An 8,166-nucleotide genomic window follows, 5' to 3' on the forward strand; every position below is an offset into this window, starting at 1 on the left:
CTGACAAGGGACCATCAGCTACTCATGCACAAGTTCAAATTGAAGTTAAAGAAAATTTTTAAAAATCCACAAGAACGAAAATATGACTTCAAGTTCTGTCTTTAAGTTAACAGCCTAACAATGATGCCCTAAGCTAGCAGGGCTAGTTGATAAATATTTGTAGGTCTGAAAAATTTATGTAATAATTTGAAGCATCTTTATCAAGTGTTCTTGACTGTATTTTCATTGACTCACATTTTCTGCATTGTGTGTTCGAGACTTCTTCATACATTACTATTTGCTTTGACAAAATTTAAGAGTATTGAATACAAATGGAGTTTATTTCAACTCATGTGACATGTTCTCCGGCTTCCAAGTATTTACACAAGAATACTTCTCATCTTTTTCCCTCAGAAAGAACAGTGAGTAAATTGGGACTGCTGAACTTCTGTCTAGCAGCCAAACATTTTACATGCTAAGCCATCAGGGCTCCTCTAAGAACACTGGATGTTGCTGTGGTTTTGTATTGTCAAATCTGAATGTAGCCATATCTGACCCTCCAGTGGATTTGCAGAGGCAGATAATCACATTGGAGGATTTTGCCCACTGTTTTCTCACAGAGCAGCTAGCACATTGGAACTGAGCATCTTTGGGCCTACGGCACAGTTTCTTACCATTAGGCCACCAGAGCTTCCTATGTGCCCTGTGGTAAGAAGCTGTGCTGCAATCCTGAATGTTCCAATTCATCAGCTGCTCTAGAGAAGAAGTGTGGGTAATCTTCTCCATTGTGATTAACTGTCTCTGAAAACTCTCTGGAGGGTTAGATATGAGTCTATTTTGACTCAACAGCACACAACAGAAGAACATTGGATAGTTATGTTCATTTCTTAATAGGAAATAGAATCTTTCTCTTGGGCATCTAACATACACCCTAAACAATTTTCTAATATATATTGCTAAATATTTTCAAATTTACTTAAGATAAAAAATAATTTAAGCAGTAAAAATTATAATTGTGTACACTCACCAGTATCACCTTAGCCATTTAATTTATTTCTTCATTTTACTTAAGCAAACACCAGCACGTACCTTTAGAAATATTCTCAGATTTTGATCATAGACGTAGCTTGTCGCAAACACCAAGTAAGAGGCTGATGTTTCTTTTTAACATACTACCTGATTTCCATTGGACCTATAACTAATTTCTTTTAGGCCTTGGGCATGTGGGCCAGTTCTATTTTCATGGCTTCATTAAGTTGTCAAAAGTTAAGGGCAAAGACTTGACAAATCATCTTCAGGAGAAGGTGAGTTTAAGAAACATATTTGTTTTCATGGCTTCACATAGTTATAATAAAGGAAGAAAGATGCATAGTTTATGGCCTGTTATACTAGTAAATGTGTTTGTGGAGGCTATTCTTCAAACTGCATTTCTCCTTTCCTTTTTTCCCCCCCTGGTGGCATTTAAGTTCTAAGACTCAATTCTCCCATATTTTGAATCTCAGATCTCTGGCATCAAATGGACACTGTAATAGAAGCACCCTACTTTGTTATACTATCTATGGCTTATTCTAGCCAAACAACTATCTGAACTTATCACTGGGATGTTAAAAAATAATATTTTAAAATATTATGCCAGCTTTTTATAAGATTTTTTGACACTTGGGGATGAAAATCTTCACCTTCCTTTTTCTTCTAATTTCTTTATTTTTTCTTTTGACATATAACGTTTATTGAGCATGTCTGATGTCAAGGTATTTTACTGCCTATAAGGAACATAAAATGAAGAAGAAATTTCACTTAATTGCTCCAAAAATACCCAATTCCTACTAAGAAAGACTGCTTGTGTAGAAAAATAGTTAATAATTACACACACACACACACATACACAAACACACACAGAAGAGTCTCTGAACTAGAACACAAACTTTTTTTTTAATGGAATTTGCTTAGATGTCATCTGTTTAAAATGAAACCCTATTATACCAAGATGGTGCAAATTTAATCTCTATTAGGAGGATGATCTCCTTACCACCTTTTCAGAGTTTCCTCTGTATCCTGAGAATTTGTTATAACAGAACACTGGTGAGGATTGAAAGTAGATTCATTTACTTCAATAGAAAATTTTTCACAAATTTATCCACAAAGAGTGCATGAATCTTCCTCACATATTTCCATACTATGTCTGTCTATGGATATGGGAAGAGTTCTGTGGCTCCTGAACTCTGTTTCTTGTTTAGTTTCCTATCTATCACATCAACTAAATTCTTTGTTAGTAGATTTTTTTGTGAATCTGCTCAAAGCCTGCATTATGTTTTATTGTGATGAAAACCTAAATTATAAATCCCCAAGAAAAATTATTCCAGCTAACAGTAAGGAATAATATTTGGAACCTTCTCGTAAGATTCTTGTTTCAGGGAGTCACCTTTTAACTTTATAATATTGCATAATGAACATGAAATAAATTACCTAAATTTTAATTTATTTTTATTAAGGTCAAAACAACCTGTTGTCTCTATATGCATTCAAAGACAAATATATCCGTAAACTTCCAAGCAATTACTAGACTTCTAGCAATAAATCATATATATTCACTGACACCAACCCCACTATAAGAGCTGAATTAATCTGTGATGTGAGAGTGGCACACAGTGTTGGCTAAATGAAAGTAGAAAGAAGCTGTGCTACAATCCCGAAGGAACTTGGTTCGAGGCCCACTGGCTGCTCCGTGGGGGAAGGATGGACAATCTCCTCCTGCGCGATTAGCTACCTCTGAAAACCTGCTGGAGGATCAGCTATGGGTCAATTCAGACTCTAAGGTACACAACAACAATATAGGGGAAAAGACCAACCACCTTATAATAGCAATGATTTCCCAAAGGAAAAAAAGAGATTAGCTGTCCTCAAATATTCCATGACACTAAAAATGATCATTTGACACAATGAGTATAACATTGCACTTGATACTGTGAGGATGGCACAGTTTAGGGCAAGGCTCAGGTCAGTCATTCAAAGGGTTGCTATGTGTCATAGTCAACTGAATGCCACCTAACACAACAACATCTAGTAGACAAGGGCAAATCAACTATCAAGGACTTCTTTAAAGTGCTCAAAAACGTGATTTCAATTTAAAGACTAAGGTATGTCTGACTGATCCAAGCCATTGGATTTTGTGCTTTGTATGCATGTGAATGCTGAATAATCCATAAGGAAGACTGAAGAGGAAATTATATCTTTGAATTTTGATGTCAGAGAATATTATAGAATGTAGCATGAACTATCAAAAGAATAAACAAATTTGTCTTGGAGGAAGTGAAATCAGGGTACACCTTAGAGGCAAGGCTAATGAAACTTTGTCTCACATACCTTGGGCAGATTGTCAGGGAAAGCCAATCTTTGAAAAGGACATTATGCTGGGAAAGGTAGAGAGTTAGTGATAAAGAGAAACATCCTGACACAGTGTCTGTGACAATGGGCTTGAAAACTGCAGAGATCATGAAGATACTGGATAATAGGGCAAGGATTGGGTTTGTTGTTCATGCAGTTACTATGAGCTTGGTAGTTGAGTTGATGGAACCTAACAATATAATAACAATTTTTAAGCTACATCAATAGATGGCAGGCAGTAGACCAGTTTAGATGTTGTGTACACATCTCTGCTGGAGGCCTGAAGGGCTCTGTTTCTGGGTCTTGCTGCTATCTGGAAGAAACTTGTATGGGTTCTTCCAAACCTCTACTCCTGAAGCCTTCTAAGCCTTTATTGTAGAATTGTCATGCTGCCTGGGCCTGAGAGGCTCTTTAGTAACCACACTACCCAAACCTCTACTCATCAGGCATAAATAAAATGTGCAAACCATGCACAAAGCATATGAAAACATTTTTAGCCCTACACAGACACAAGCAAATGTTAAGCCTTTAATCTCAAACTGACAAAACTTCTGGCAAGGGTCATTTTCTTCTTTCCTTCTGTAGGAAGACCCCACGATAGGATCCTCTGAAACTACACTTGCAGAAGGATCTCATCTTGCTCAGGCCTCTTTCCTAAAGTGCCAAATGTGACACCCTTTTTAGTTGCAACTCTTTTAGTCTTTTTTTCCTGGATCTCTCATTCTGTGAGTTGCTCTGCTTCACTACCACTGTCTCTTAAGTACTTTCTCTTTGTATCTATGATTTTCACAGTGCAAAAACTTTAAGTTCTTGATCTAAAGGATGTGCTGTATTTAATTCTGTTGAGTAATGGTGAGATACTCATGAATCTCTGGGGTGAAGCCTTATGAATTCAGCAAGATGATAAAACCAACCAAGCCTACTGACAGCTTCAACTTTTCTCTATCATAGTGTTCCTTAAAAAAAAGAAAAAAAAAAAAAGAAAAAGCAAGGGAGCTCTGGTGGTCTAGTGGCAAGAAACTGTACTGCAATCCCAGAGGAGCATGGTTCAAATTCACCAGATGCTCTGATGGAGAAAGGGGAACAATCTTCTCCTGTACCAGTAAGATCTGATTTGATGGTACACACACACACACACACACACACACACACACACACACACACAATCAATCAATTAATCAATCAATCAATAAACAAAGCTACTAATGAGGTTTTTCTTTTCTTTATGTGGAGATATGATCCATATTGAAGGCTATAGTCTTTGATCCTCTTCAGTAAAAATCTACACATTCTCATAAATTGACCAATTTCTACTAGGATTTTACTTACTTTGTTTGAATGGTCCCAGCTAGTCATTTTGTAGGAGATTACAAAACATGTATCTAAAGATTATATGAAAGCCATTAAATGCGCCACAAAATTTAATTCATATACTGATTATATACAAGTAGAATTGGTAGTGGTAATAATAGCAGTAAGAGTAGAAGCAGCAAAGTATAAGAAATAAGCCAATATTTTATAATCTCCAATCAATCTGTGCTTTGCCCACATTGTCTCTGCTGACACATCAGGATATTTTATGTATCTGAGAGCTGGGAAATAAATAAGGATGACAGAATATGAATCAATGCTTTTGAAATGTGGTATTAGACAAGAGTGCTGAATATCCCATGGACTGCAAAGAGAACAAATAGATATGTCTTTCAGAAGGTACAGCCAGAGCTCTCCTTGGAGGAAAATGTGATAAAGTTTTGTCTTGCATACTTTGAGCATGATACAAGCAGAAGTTATTTCTTAGAAAGTGAAACCATGCTTGGAAAGGCGTAGGTAAAGGTGAGGAAGATCCTCAACCGATGGATTGACACAGTGACTACAGCAATAGGTTTGAGTGTGTCAGAGATTGTGAGGATGACACAAGATAGAACAGGGTTCATATCTCTTGTTCATAGTGTCACTATGAGTTGTAATTGACTCAGCAGCACCTAAAAAGCACAAAAGCATATGTCACATGATAATGTGAGGCTATAGAGAATGAGTTGAAAGCACTGGCCTCTAACCAATCAGAGTACTAACACAAGAATGAAAATTCTGTGCCTAAGAGTCCCAGCTCACCTCCCTCTCAGTTACTTGAAGGTCAATATCTATCTTTGTGTGGTGGATAGTTCTGTCATGACACTCACATCTATAGCCTCTATAACTTGATTAAAAAAAAAACCCAAAGAAATAAATTCAAAATACTAGCATACCTTTACCACCGGTTTCTCTAGAATTTCATCTTTGGCTACAATAATGTGTACTGTTTAGAGTAATAATTTTCCTCAATGCACACTAGATTCAAATTAATCATAGACCTTACATTGTGAGATGTCAAGTTAATTCCAATTTATAGTGATTCGATGTAGTAAAATCCCAAAAGAGAACATGCTTGACCTTTTTCAAGCTAAATGGCCTGAAGAAGAAATTCAAGCTAAAGTTGCAATACTAAAGGATATTGTGGACAAAAATTGGATGATGCAGAAAGCATTGAAAGAAAATACCAAAAATAATTAGTCAAAAAGGACCCATTTCAAAAAGTAGAACATGAGAAAGGAATAATGATACTAAAAGAAGATGCCAGTCTGCACTGAAGGCATTGACAAAATTAAGGCAAAAGGATTGATGTAATAATACTTGGAGTGTTCAAGCAAATGGATGAAGCCTAGTTATGGTCATTAGCCCAAGCCAAGAAATTTGGAAGATAGCCTAGCCAAATGACTGGAATAAATTAGACCTTGGTAGAAAGCAGAGTACCAGAAGAACATCTATCTGTGTTTCATTGACTATGCAAAGGCTTTTGACTGTACTCTGAGAAGAATGGGAATCCCAGAACATTTGACAGTGCTTATGCACAACCTATACTTGAATCAAAAGACAGTTGTAAGAACAGGGCAAGAAGACACTGCATGGTTCAAAATTGGACAGGATGTCCACTAGGGAGGGATGTATTCTGTCTCCATAACTTTTCAATCTGTATACAGAACAAATCATCTGGAATGCTGGTATATACGTGGAGGAATGTAGCCTCAGGACAGGTGGAAGAGTCATCAACAACTTGCATTATGCAGATGACACAACCCTGCTTGCTGAAACTTGCTGAGAACCTGAGGCACTTGCTGCAGAAGGACAAGGACAGCAGCCTTCAATATGAATTGAAGCTCAACATCAAGAAAAGAAAGATTCTCACCACTGGGCCAATTGGCAGCATCAGTATGGATGGTGAAGAGATTGAGATAGTTAACGGTTTTAGTTTGCTTGACTCCACAGTCAACCCCATTGGTACCAGCAGCCAGGAAATCAAGAGACAAATTGCATTGGGAAAGTCAGCTGTTAGGGACCTCTCAAAAGTACAGAAGAGCAACAACGTTAGGCTGGAGACTAAAGTGCATCTGATCCAAACTATAGTCTTCGCAATTATGTGCTATGCATCGGAGTATTGGACAGTGACTAGGAATGATAGAAAGAGAAATGATGCCTTTGAGCTGTGGTGTTGGAAAGGAGTGTTGAATATACCATGAAATGCTAGGAGAAAAAAACTAGTTTGTCCTGGAGAGGGTTAAATTGGGCTGCTCCTTGGAAGTAAGGATTTTGAAGCTTCATCTGATGTACTTTGGGCGTGTTGCAAAGAGGGACAAGTCCTTGGAGAGGGATATCATGTTTGGAATAGTGGAGGGATGACCCAAGAGAGGAATATCCTTGATGAGAGGATTGATTCAGTGATTGGGGTAATGGGAATAGTTGTGTCAGAGACAGTGAGGTTGGCACAGGATAGATCAGCATTTAGGGCTCTTGTCCATAGGGTTGCTATGAGTTGTAAGGGACTTAATGGCACATAACAACAGCAACAATAACAATATGTCCGCAGATAAGATAGTTAAAGATTATGCCTCCAAAATGGGCTAATGCAATAGATGGGAAAGAAAACCAATTTTCATGGTTCTGGATACCACAACTACATGCTTTAAAGTAGGGTAAATTGAATGTCAAGGTTCATCTATACTTATTTGATCTTCATTACAAGCAACTAGACTATAGGAAGAAGAATGTGGCATCAAGTTTGAAAGGAAGCTTAGCAACAACGTGCTTTATGCTAATATTATAACCTTACTTGCAAAACGTGAAGAAGATTTGAATCACTTTCAGCAGATCAAAGAACTCGATCTTCAAAAATTATCACATCTCAAAACAAAAATTCTCATCACTTGTCCAATAGGCAATGTCATGATACTAGGAGAAAAATAATAATTTGTCTATGATTTAATTTTACTTGGATTCACAGTCTACACTAAAACAAAAATCTTCATCATTGGACTAATAGGCAACATTATGACCAATGGAGAAAAGATAAAAATTTCCAGTTATTGCATTTTATATGTGATGTAATGTTTTCTAGGCTAGTTATGGGTTGTTGCTGCTGTTACGTATCATTATGTTGAAATCAACCCATAACTGACCCTCCAAATGGGTTTTCAGAGTTAAAATTAGGGGCCTCTGAAAATTTTCTTAATGTCAGCTATGAGTTGGTTCCAATGTTGTTGTTAAGTGCCATCGAACCATAGATGACTCATTGCACCTTATGAATGAAAGACCTGAACGCTTGTATAACTTCTATCATTTCTCCAAGTTCATAGGGTTTCTGGAGGCAAGCTATTTCAGAAGTGGATGTCATTCAACATTATTCAACTTGACGTTACTCAACAAAAACAACAAATTATACAGGAGGAGATTCTCCATCATTCCACCATGGAACAGCTGGCAGATTTGAAT

The sequence above is a fragment of the Elephantulus edwardii genome, unplaced genomic scaffold (assembly GCF_000299155.1).
Source record: "Elephantulus edwardii isolate Elephantulus edwardi_28Jun2011 unplaced genomic scaffold, EleEdw1.0 scaffold00067, whole genome shotgun sequence".
In the NCBI taxonomy this organism is placed as follows: Eukaryota; Metazoa; Chordata; class Mammalia; order Macroscelidea; family Macroscelididae; genus Elephantulus; species Elephantulus edwardii.